Here is a 12,887-nt window from a genome sequence, read left to right as displayed (position 1 = left end):
TGGACAGTGTCCAAGTACTTAAAATCATCCACCTTCTTTATCTCTTCTCCCTGTAGCATCACTCTTGCACTTTGATCCCTGTCATTCACACACATATATTCCGTCTTGCTGCGACTGATCTTCATTCCTCTCCTTTCGAGGGCATCTCTCCACATCGCTAGTTTCTCCACCACTTGTTCCCCGTTCTCACTACAGATCACAATGTAATCTGCAAACATCATGGAATTGATACGGAAGGATTTCTTTAATCGATCGCAAACCACATGCTTTCCTCTACAGAACAGAACAGAATTTGAATCATATTCATAACTGGATGAGTAACAAGAAAGCATCTTTTCCGAATCTGAACTTTCTCGAACGCCTCACAGTTCGAACAAATCGGAGTTCGAACAAAATATCCGAGATATTCTTGCTTCGTAGTTCGAACACCAATCGGTGTTCGAATGCCAATACGACGCGTGAATGCGTACGCGAGGGTGGGGTGCTGAGCGGCGTACGGGTATATCGCTCTCTCCGTGACTAACTGTTGTCGCTTGCGGACGTGCTGCGTTTTGCTCTCGCGTTTAATATAGGTGTATGAAGAGTTTTAGCCCCTAATCATGCCTCTAAAGAAAGTAAGTGCTGCTAAAAGTGACAAAAGAAAAATAGTGCGTACAACTATTGCATTTAAGAAAGAAATAATCGCAAAATATGAAGGAGGTGTGCGAGTGTCTGATCTGGCTAGGGAATACAGCATGGCGAAATCTACGATCAGTACGATATTAAAGAATAAGGAGGCTGTGAAATCTAGTGATGTGGCTGTGGGAGTGAGAGCAAGTGTCACTGGATAGATATTTTAAGAGAAAAGAACATCCTGTAGCCGAGTCATCCGTAGCTGTCACGTTCCGAGCGAGAGTGACGGCAGCTGACTCGTCGTAACGTAGTGGAATTTTTCGGATCCCAAAACAGGCGACAGAGACGTATACTACCCAAGCAGGATGTTTATTCACAAATAAAAGAAAACAGAGCGAGTAAGAAGGCAGGGGGTGATCCGTCCCGCTTACTACGGCAAAAAGCGAATGGCATACGAGGGTGGAAAATATATATATATATATATATATATATATATATATATATATATATATATATATATATATATATATATATATATATATATATAAAAATCCTCGTCTCACCCACCATGGGTGGTGTCTGTCCCCATTTCAGCTCGGGTCCTCTACCAGAGGCCAGGAAGCTTGAGGGTTCTGCGCAGTATCCGTGCTGTTCCCAGCACTGCGCTTTTCTGGACCGAGATATCCGATGTTGTTCCCGGGATCTGTTGCAACCACTTGTCGAGTTTGGGGGTCACTGCCCCAAGTGCTCCGACCACCACAGGCACGACTGTCACCTTTACCTTCCAGGCTCTCTCCAGCTCCTCTCTGAGCCCTTGGTATTTCTCGATTTTCTCATGTTCCTTCTTTCTGATGTTCCCATCACTCGGGACCGCTACATCCACGACAACGGCTTTCCTTTCCCCTTTATCTATGACCACGATATCTGGTTGGTTGGCCATTACCATCTTGTCAGTCTGTATCTGGAAGTCCCACAGGATTTTTGCTCGGTCATTCTCCACCACCTTGGGAGGTGTTTCCCATTTTGACCTTGGGGTTTCCAGTCCATACTCTGCACAGATGTTTCGGTAGACTATGCCAGCCACCTGGTTATGGCGCTCCATGTAGGCTTTCCCTGCCAGCATCTTACACCCTGCAGTTACGTGTTGGATTGTCTCAGGTGCCTCTTTGCACAACCTACACCTTGGGTCTTGTCTGGTGTGGTATATCCCTGCCTCTATGGCTCTGGTGTTCAGGGCTTGCTCTTGGGCAGCCAGGATGAGTGCCTCTGTGCTGTCCTTTAGGCCAGCCCTCTCTAGCCACTGATAGGACTTCTTGAGATCAGCCACTTCTGCTATGGTTCGGTGGTACATCCTGTGTAGGGGCTTTTCCTCCCATGATTGTCCCTCTTCCAGCACCTCATCCTCTGTTCCCCATTGACTGAGACATTCTCTGAGTACATCATCTGTTGGAGCCTTCTCTTTGATGTATTCATGGAGCTTGGATGTTTCATCCTGGACAGTGGCTCTCACACTCACTAGTCCCCGGCCTCCTTCCTTACGGCTTGTGTACAGTCTCAGGGTGCTGGACTTGGGATGGAACCCTCCGTGCATGGTGAGGAGTTTTCGGGTCTTAACATCCGTGGTCTGAATCTCTTCCTTTGGCCACCTTATTATTCCTGCAGGGTATCTGATCACTGGCAGGGCATAGCTGTTTATTGCCCGGGTCTTGTTCTTGCCATTGAGCTGGCTTCTGAGGACTTGCCTCACCCGCTGGAGGTATTTGGTCGTAGCCGCTTTCCTTGTTGCTAATTCGAGGTTGCCATTGGCCTGTGGTATACCGAGGTACTTGTAGCTGTTTTCAATGTCTGCTATTGTTCCTTCAGGGAGTGAGACCCCTTCAGTGTGAACTACCTTGCCCCTCTTAGTCACCATCCGACTACATTTCTCCAGCCCGAATGACATTCCGATATCACTGCTGTAGATCCTGGTTGTGTGGATCAGGGAGTCTATGTCCCTTTCGCTCTTAGCATACAGCTTGATGTCATCCATGTAGAGGAGGTGACTGATCGTAGCTCCATTTCTGAGGCGGTATCCATAGCCTGTCTTGGCGATTATCAGGCTGAGGGGGTTCAGTCCTATGCAGAACAGCAGTGGGGAGAGTGCATCACCTTGGTATATGCCACATTTGATGGACACTTGCGTTAGTGGCTTGCCATTGGCTTCAAGTGTGGTTTTCCACATCCTCATCGAGTTTGCAACGAAGGCTCTCAGGGTCCTGTTGACCTTATACAACTCCAAGCATTCATTGATCCATGTGTGTGGCATCGAGTCATATGCTTTCTTGTAATCAATCCAGGCTGTGCACAGGTTGGTATGTCGGGACCTGCAGTCTTGAGCGACTGTTCTGTCAACCAGCAGCTGATGTTTGGCACCTCTAGTATCTCTACTAATGCCTTTCTGTGCTTTGCTCATGTATTGATCCATGTGTCCACTTATCTTAGCCGCAATGATGCCTGACATGAGCTTCCATGTTGTGGAGAGACAGGTTATTGGCCGATAGTTGGAAGGAACTGCACCCTTTGAGGAATCCTTCATGATCAGGATTGTTCGCCCTTCGGTTAGCCATCCTGGGTGAGTCCCATCCATCAGCAGCTGGTTCATTTGTGCTGCTAGGCGCTCGTGGTGAGCTGTGAGTTTCTTTAGCCAGTAGGTGTGGACCATATCCGGGCCTGGTGCCGTCCAGTTTTTCATACCTGAGACTCTTCCTTGTATATCTGCCGCTGTGATGGTAACTGGGTTCTGTTCAGGGAGGTTGCTGTGCTCCTCTTTCAGAGTCACCAGCCATTGTGCACTGCTGTTATGTGCGACCTCCTTCTCCCATATGCCTTTCCAGTATCTTTCAGTTTCCAGCCTTGGAGGGTCTGCTCTGCTGTTAGAACCCTGCCACTGAGCGTACACTGTCGCAGGTTGTGTTGCGAACAGCCTGTTTATTCTTCTGGCCTCATTCTCTTTCGTGTACCTCTTTAGGCGACTGGCCAAGGCCTGGAGCCTTTGTTTGGCAGTTTCGAGTGCTTCAGGTATGGTTATCTGCATGTACCTCTTGGGTATTGGCCTTTTATTCACACCTCTCTGGGTCTCCGTCAATTGACTCACATCTTTCCGAGCCGCCTTGATCCTGGCCTCCAACCGTCTTTTCCATGGTGGGTAATGAATCTCGTGGCTCTCATGGTTGCTCTTGTAGCCAAGCATGTCTAGGATCACTGATGCTGATGTGTATATCAGCTCATTGGTTTCCGTGATCGTTCCGGTCGGGATCGTTCTCAGTGCTGCATTCACAGTTTCCATGAGACTTTCAGGTGGTACTTCACATAGCCGTTGTAATCGGTGCCTTCGTTGCCCAGTTTTCATTCTTGCCATGATCTTGTCTCTCAGGTCATTTGCTGCCTCGCTCAGCATTTCATTTATTGGGGCTGGCTTCCCAATCTCATTATTCATTGGGGCTTGCCTCCCAATATATATATATATATATATATATAAATATTTTTTTTTTTATTTTGCCTCAGAACATCCCCTTTTGAGCTATTTTCGTTGTCTCTTGTTGCCTTGTGATTGGAAAGAAACCATTTTCGGGTGAATCTTGAATCTCGAGCATGCAAAGTCAGTTGCTGAGGTTTGGCTATCTTTTGAAATAAGTCTTGCGGAAATGGATTCAAACATTCAAAGAATAAAACAAAGCAAAACACATGTTTAGAGTTCGTCTTTTCAGCAAACCCCTCGTAAAGTTATATGTTTTGGTTTGAACGTGAACTTTTTAGCCCCTAAAATGTTGCTGAGAATAGTGAATTGTAAATCCTCTGAGGTGTTGATCACCAGACATTCCACTGTGTTTGATATGATGAAAGTAAATGTTTTTAATTGTTAAAGACCTATGCTGCAGCTGTATTTAGCGATGAACAGAAATACACACGCACGCACGCGCACACACACACACACACACACACACACACACACACACACACACACACACACACACACACACGCACACACACTCACACTCAAACAAACACACACAGACTTAAACGCAACAGTGCAGGTGGCCAAAAACCAAAGCAATTTAGTGGTTGACTTTAATTGCTAATGGGCGAAATCCCCCCTTGTCTTCCTCTTTAATTAAATGTCCGAGCTATCAAAGTCTGATGATGTCATCAGATGAGGTCACTTCTATGCATTTTGGAGAATCCGTTTTATTACACTATCGGAGCGGATATTGTCATTGAGAAGAGTATGTTTTTTCCCCAAGTACTGGATAAAGAGTCACATTCTCACCTGGGATGACTACATTTATTTAGAGCATTCTATGCACAACTTACCGCCGCCTGTCCACTGTAGCATTAAGGCTGCTGGGTTATATTTTGTTATGTTATTTGTTTCCCCATTCAATGAGGACGAGACTGATGCTGGGCTCTATGATGGGAACTTCATGCGGCCAGGATTCCACTGTCTAGAAGTCCTAAGAAATGGTTCTGTGTGGGAGGATTTTATTCATAGGAGTCAGGAAATGCACAGTTGAACTAAGTTGTTCTATCTGCAAATGGGCTTTAGTATTCTAATGCTGCGAGGTTCATAAAACCATCTGAGTGCTTTCTCTCCATCCTAACATGATCTCATTACATGGATCAACCCTTGCTCTGGCATGATTGTTCCTGAAGGTGATATAGACTGAATTAAAGAAGCTTTTCACATTGTGAAAGCCACCAGGAAGGAATAGACACAGTGAAGTATTTCATTCTAAACGTTCTAATCCCTTAGCATGTGAAACAAGTTTTATAGCTTCATAAAGGCAAAAGGGCTTTCTCCTCCCATCTGTTGATGCTTGTGTTTTTTAAATAGATATGTATCATCATATATCTGTCACCATTCATGTAAACATTTTATACAAATGCTCGGGCTACCTGAATCAATTGAACTAAATTAGACCGACATTGTTCTCATGCGCCTTTAGCCAAGAGTCCAGTAGCACTTCATGTCGGTTGGCCTGACCCATTTTCTCTCTTGTACATGTGTGGACTGTTGGGGATGATTTGAATTCTGGGGTTGTTGTTGGGTCAGTTGGATTGAACTAGATGTGTTTATGGCCCTTAATTATCCATGGATATGCGGCCCTCCAAGTATTCAATTGTGTTCATCTATACATGTAACTGAGACTATAGCATCATCTCCATATAAAAAAAGCGATGGCTCATTGTCACATAAAGTCATTAGGGGAAAAAAAGAATTAACAGTAGTGTTGAGTCCATAACCTTTTACTGGTTAGGGCCCTCTAGTCTGTGACCTAATAAATCTGGCACCAGCATATCAGGGCACAGTACCAATGGTAACATAAACCGCTTTTTGTAAACTACTCTTGACCTTTGTGGCAGCCAACAGAAGGCATGCGTGACCACTCCTGGGTGTGTTTGTGCCAGTTGTTCTCGGCCATGTCGGCATAACAGGGTTTGTGGTCTCTCTCAAGTCAGCAAAAAGATTTACTCTCAAAATATTTGGTGAAAACTGGGTCTGAGCCGAAGTTACTTTATCCGTTCACAGGCAACGGCGGAGCTCAGTGTGTGACTCATTACGCCAGGGGTGTCCAAAGTCGGTCCTCGAGGGCCGCTGTCCTGCCTGTTTTCCAGCTTACCCAGGAGCAACACACCTGATTCAAATGATCAGCTCATCAGCCAGCTCTGAAGCAGCATCATAATGGTCCTGATGATTTGACACCCCTGCATTACGCTGACCTATTGCAGAATCATTCCAAACTACAGACACATGATGTGGCTTGCAAGCAGTCAAGCCAGACCATGGCTTCCCACTCAGCATCCACCAATTGTCATCGTCTTCTCCCCTGTAACTTCTCATGAGCAGAGAAAATGATACCCAGGTCATTAAAAAAACAATAGCGTTGGCTATTTAAACACAAAATATAGTATGTGGTGGCTGTGGTAGTATACTTTCTGTCGCCATTCTGGAAATTTTGGTGAGCAAAAATGCAATCCCATAATGCTTTGTTTTGTAATACAGCTTGATTCAGCAGGTCCGTGTTTGCATATTGGTACGGTATTTTGATTACATTCTTACATAAAGGATCAGAAAAAAACATGACTATATGGGCTTGTTCCTCTTTAAAAATGTGCATGTAGCAATTACTAAGGTTATCTTTTCAAATCCAAAATGTACACTCAGTTTCACTGTAATTTTTGAAAATTACAATGGAAACATCTCCAAAGTGTAAAAGAAAAAGCTAATTCCACCATATAAACTATGCCGTATTTTTAATTCAGGCCCAAACAATAGATACCATATTTTCCAGTGTATAAGGCGCACCCAAATTCCTTGATTGTCATCAAAAGATGACCCCGCGCCTTATACGCCGATGCACCTTGTATGTAAAGTAACATTTAGCCACAATCTTGCAATGACTGTCAGCAGCCACGGACTCCATTTCCCCTCGTAGAAGTAGTGCGTAACCCCAGCCTTTACTATAGCGCTGTATAATGTGGTGTGCCTTATATTTGGAAAATGTTTTATATATTTGTACATTATATTTGGAAACATTTTTATATATTTATAAATTATATTTGGAAAACTTTTTTAATTCATTGAAGGTGCACCTTATAGTCCGATGCGCCTTATATATGGAAAAGGTTTGAAAATACACCATTCATTGGGGGTGCACCTTATACTCCGGTGCGCATTATACACCGGAAAATACGTTACTTTTAAAAAGAAAAAAACAACAATTAATTTTTCGTTATATGCATGTGGCAAAGGTTGATCACAAATGTCTATTGAAACAAATTCACTTGACCTGTGTCTTGCTGAGACAATTTTCCATTGGCATCAAATACATCAGGCTCAGCAATTCAGATCTCAGGTCAGAGGGTGGTTAAGCAGAAAATAACAAGGCCAACATCCATATTAATTGACTCCTACAGCAAAATAATTGAATGTGAGGCAATTGATATCAATTCGTTCATTTTGACATGAAAGTTTTTTATAATTGCTGCATCTCGAAATTATTTATTTATTCATTTAGGGATGTACCCCCCCCCCCCCATTCTCATCGGTCTCCAGCTAACAAAAACACAGATTATATGACAACCTGACACAAGTTAATGAAGATCACAGTGCTAGCCTCCAATAGTAGCTTTGAGAAGAAAATGAGTCGACAACTGCTGATGGCAGGGTACCACTGCTGCCTTTGTGATGAGGTAAATGTACCCCCCCCCCCCCCAGCCACTTCGCTGCTACCATCATCAATGAATTCCCAATGTTCTCTCCAACACAGACCTGCTGATGTTTCAATGGTGTTAAAACTCATACTTGTTATACTGCTGCTGCTTGTACCAATGCCACGGGACTCTGGGTTACTGTGACCCAGACAAAATCTATTCAAGGGAGCCAAAGAAGAAGACATAGTCCGCATGGAAATCCTTTGGCTGGGGTGATGAAACTTTTGAATTCCACTTATTGTCGGAAATTCAGTCTCAGACCAATAAAAAGGAGTCCCACACATGCTGTCAAAAAGCTCTTAAGCATGATTTTGTTCATCATGACCTCAACATACTTGTTTTTGAGGAGTAGATATAGCAAAGGTGACACACATTATTTCAGGGGAGTCATCAGAGGTCATTTACTGTGTGACTTCATCAGGATCTTTTAACGGTGCAACTATCAGCAGGTAAGAATGAGAGAGATGATGACTTCAGAACATTGTTGTAATACACTGCGTCAAAGAATGAGGGCATCGAAGGTCTGCGAATAGCCTAATACTACAAATGACATATTTTTTCTTTTCTCTGCTTATTTTACTCAGTCATCCTCACCATATGGATATTTCAAATCCAAAACATATCACCAAAACTGGATTTGCTACAGTGGCACACAGCTCCTCACACATAAGTTGATATAATACGGGGAAGACAGTACGGTTCCATCAAACAAGCAATTAAAACTTTACCACCGAGGTAATAAAATATGTGGCTTGTTCTCACAAGTCTCAAGTACACTTGCATGATTGAATGTGAGCTCTAACCCAACTTTAAAATGCTCGGTTTCCGTTGATAGTGTCAGATAAATAGTAATAAATTAAACAATATGTTTATTGTTACTATAGTAGTTTTCCGCAATGTAGAAATGGACTGAAAATGGACTATAGTGACCTCTCGCGTAAAGACAGCTGGGACGTACTCCAGTAAATTGTGATAGCATCATGAACAAAATGATTGGCTTTGGTTCTGAGTCACTCGCAGTGTGGGGACAGGCCCAAGTTGCCCATTCCTAATTTCGATGGTGCAAATTATTACTGAGTAACATACATGAGAAGAGGATTGAGGCTAATGAAGAAAAAAAGGAAGAAAAAACAAGGTTGCTAGATTCTAACTTTTATCTCAGAATTCTAAGATGTCAAAAACCTTAAAGTTTATTCTCCAAATCCTGACTTTAAGAAGAACAAGAAAAAAAGGTGTCTCACAATGGAGAAATTCACAAACGTGGGAATTAATATGAAAGTTCAGACATTCAAGTAATAACTAACAGAATTTCAAGAACATAATCAGAACTTTTACTTTAAAGAGAGAATTCTGTGATTCACGTGAGAATTCTGAGAAAAGGAAGCATCTTACCGAACCTTGTTTTCTTTTCTTCATTGGCCTTCTTTCCCAGCGATACCATTTTCCTAATTTAAAAAAGCAGTTCAACTCAACTTCAATTTATTTATATGGTGTTGGTTATGTGTCTTGTTAGCTGGTGGATATTTTATTGATATTTTTTACTGGTCATGATATAACTACTGTAACTCTAAATTAGCATCCAGCTAAGCAAGCTCAATGAAGATGAAATAATATAAGACAAGACAAGACAAGACAAGATAAGATAAGATAAGATAAGATAAGATAAGATAAGATAAGATAAGATAAGATAAGATAAGATTTATAAAGGCTAACTGATATCTCATCTCGAAAAACAACATTTAGAAGCTGCTTTAAAGGAAGCCACTTTCGCGGCGCCATCTTGAAGTCCAAATCAATAATATGACACTTTTTGGGGGACAGTTGTTACAAACCTGTAAGGTATATCTTTTATAAAATTATAAATACAGTATATAAACGTTTGACTTGTGCAGACCCATTGTTTGTAGCATTGACTCCTCTACATACAATGTAGCCAAATATTTAAAAACTATTTTAGCTCCGTTGGTTGGTAACACAGAATATCACGTAGAGAACACCACAGGGTTTGTAGAGAGGATCAAATACCTCATATTGGAACATGAGGAAACTTTGGCATCATACGATGTGACTTCTCTCTTTACATCTGTCCCAACCCCAGCAGCAGTCTCAGTGGTGAGGACGAGGCTGCTGGCGGATGTTTCTCTGCATGAAAGAACCAAACTTAAACCGGATCACATCTGCCAATTATTAGAAATCTGCCTTAATACTACGTATTTTCAATTTCGGGAAAAATTTTATAAACAAATTCATGGTTGTGCTCACCAGTTTCACCCATAGTGGCTAATCTTTACATGGAAGAGATGGAGAAACAGGCCCTCACATCCTTCCCAGGGACAAAACCTAGACACTGGTTTAGATATGTGGACGATACTTTTGTCATAATTAAGAAACAAGAAATTCAATCCTTCACAGATCACCTCAACTCTGTAGACTTCAACATTAAATTTACTCGTGAGGACATTCAAGAGAACCAACTAGCCTTCTTGGATTGTAAAGTAATTATAAAAGAGGACAGAGCGCTAAAAACAGAAGTCTTTAGGAAGGCTACGCACACTGACCAATACTTACTTTTTGACTCTAACCACCCTTTACAACATAAACTAGGAGTTATCAGAACCCTCCAGCATAGGGCTAAACTAATACCAACTAGCACTGAAGGTAGAGAAAAGGAGTCTAAACATATCAGGAGAGCACTCACTAACTGTGGGTACCCTCAGTGGTCATTCAACAAATGTCAGAAAGAAAGAATAGGGAATTAAACCAATAATTCTCAAGATACAAAAAGGAGAGGAGTAGCAGTACCGTACATTGCAGGAGTTTCTGAGTCCTTTGGAAACATAAAATTCCTACTTATTTCAAACCGATAAACACGTTAAGGCAAAAATTAGTGCATCCAAAAGATAGGCTACCAAATGAAAAACAAAGTAATGTAGTTTATTCCATACATTGTAAGAATGAAAATTGTAAAGAGCAGTACATTGGGGAGACTCAACAAATTCTCAAAAAAAGACTTTATCAACATCGCAGGGATAATATAGGTGGACCTCAATCGGCAGTACATTTGCACCTAAAAGCTAGCAACCACTCATTTGATGACAATGAGGTTAAAATCTTAGCGAAAGAACATAGATGGTTTGAAAGGGGGGTAAAAGAAGCGATTCTTATAAAACAACAAAATCCTTCATTAAACCGGTCTGGTGGGGTGAGGTTCAATTTGGATCGTTCATACAATAGCCTGCTTAGACAAAACAGGTTAGGCAACTTTCGTAATGCTGATGAGGGTGTTATGCTGATGAGGTGACCGGTGGGAGTGGGGGAAATAGGCCAGTCGTTAGTCAGGAATGTAGGAACAATCAGTGGGGCCACAGGGAGGGGTCCTCTGCCCCCCCAACCTGAGAGTAGGGACCTATCATAGCTGTGTCCGGCGCCACCATGTCTGGACATTAGGGATATATAAATGGGGCCGATACGACCAGTCAGACTTTAGTTCGCTGACAAAGCCTCTTGGATAGGAGGCGAAACGTCCGAAACCTTCACTTTTGTACAGATGACGGCTGAAGAAACCTTCTCATCGATTGACTTGTGCATAAATGTTTGCATGTTCTCCCCGGGCCCGCGTGGGTTTTCTCTGGGTCCTCCGGTTTCCTCCCACACTCCAAAAACATGCACGGCAGGCAGATTGGCCACTCCAAATTGTCCCTTGGTGTGACCGTGAGAGTGACTGTTGTACGTCTTTGTGTGCCCTGCAATTGGCTGGCAACCAATTCAGGGTGTCCCCCGCCTTGTGCCCGAAGACAGCTGGGATAGGCTCTAGCACCCCCCGCGACCCTAATGAGGAATAAGTGGTATGGAAAATGGATGGATGGATGAATGGATGAACTGGAGGGGGCAGGGGAAACCAAGAATGTTCATTTCGCATTGAAAATCAATTAAAATGTATATACAGTAAAAGTTTACTTGAGGGTTGTGAAAACATTTTCATGTTCCATTCACTCTATTGTATACAGTGAATTGAAGGCACAGAAGATGGTGAGTCAATTAAATTGTGAGGCAATTAAAAGAAATATCTCATCTCATCTCATTTTCCGTACCGCTTATTCCTCATTAGGGTGTCAGCTGTCTTCGGGCACGAGTCGGGGGACACCCTGAATTGGTTGCCAGCCAATCGACGGGCACACAAAGACATACAACAGTCACTCTCACACTAACACCTAGGGACAATTTGGAGTGGTCAATCTGCCTGCCATGCATGTTTTTGGAGTGTGGGACCCGGAACCGGAGGACCCGGAGGAAACCCACGCGGGTCCGGGGAGAACATGCAAACTCCACACAGGGAGGCCGGACCGGTACGCGAACCGGCGACCTCTGCACTGTGAAGCCGGTGTGCTAACCACTCGGCTACCGGGCCGCCCTTAAAAGAAATATATTTATATTAATTATTATCTCATCTCTCATCTCATTTTCCGTGCCGCTTATTCCTCATTAGGGTCGCGGGGGTTGCTGGAGCCTATCTCAGCTGTCTTCGGGCACGAGGCGGGGGACACCCTGAATTGGTTGCCAGCCAATCACAGGGCAGACAAAGACATACAACAGTCACTCTCACACTCACACCTAGGGACAATTTGGAGTGGTCAATCTGCCTGCCATGCATGTTTTTGGAGTGTGGGAGGAAACCGGAGGACCCGGAGAAAACCCACGCGGGTCCGGGGAGAACATGCAAACTCCACACAGGGAGGCCGTACCGGGTCGCGAACCGGCGACCTCTGCACTGTGAAGCCGGTGTGCTAACCACTCGGCTACGGGCCGCCCTTAAAAGAAATATATTTATATTAATTATTATATTAATTATTATATTAAATATTTTTAATTGTTATATTAAAGTTCAAGTGGTGTACATAAGTATTTTCATGACTCCAAGTCCAAATATTTGATGTGACAGATGACGTCCTTTTTTTTTTAATTGATCCAATGTTTCATTATTTCCCTGTGAGAATCTAAAGTCAGAAATGTAGCTTAACAAACAT

General features: G+C 43.0%; 1 long non-coding RNA gene across 2 annotated transcripts in view; it reads left to right on the top strand.

Annotated features, from left to right (window-relative positions):
* LOC148898209 (uncharacterized) overlaps positions 1–12,887 on the top strand; it is an 80,122-nt gene that overhangs the window by 55,561 nt on the left and 11,674 nt on the right. Inside the window, exon 3 of one of the 2 annotated variants that reach the window (XR_016114976.1) lies at positions 6,179–6,377. The exons of the other annotated variant lie outside the window; for it this stretch is intronic. This is a non-coding gene — a long non-coding RNA (uncharacterized LOC148898209). Of the gene's footprint in view, positions 1–6,178; positions 6,378–12,887 lie in introns of those variants that run through there. 2 annotated transcript variants of the gene reach the window in all.

This window comes from Hippocampus bargibanti, linkage group LG05, assembly GCF_051943395.1.
Source record: "Hippocampus bargibanti isolate YZ-2025 linkage group LG05, ASM5194339v1, whole genome shotgun sequence".
NCBI classification, from domain to species: domain Eukaryota; kingdom Metazoa; phylum Chordata; class Actinopteri; order Syngnathiformes; family Syngnathidae; genus Hippocampus; species Hippocampus bargibanti.
The sequence above is the reverse complement of the archived record's forward strand: the minus strand, read 5'-3'. Positions and strand labels throughout refer to the sequence as shown.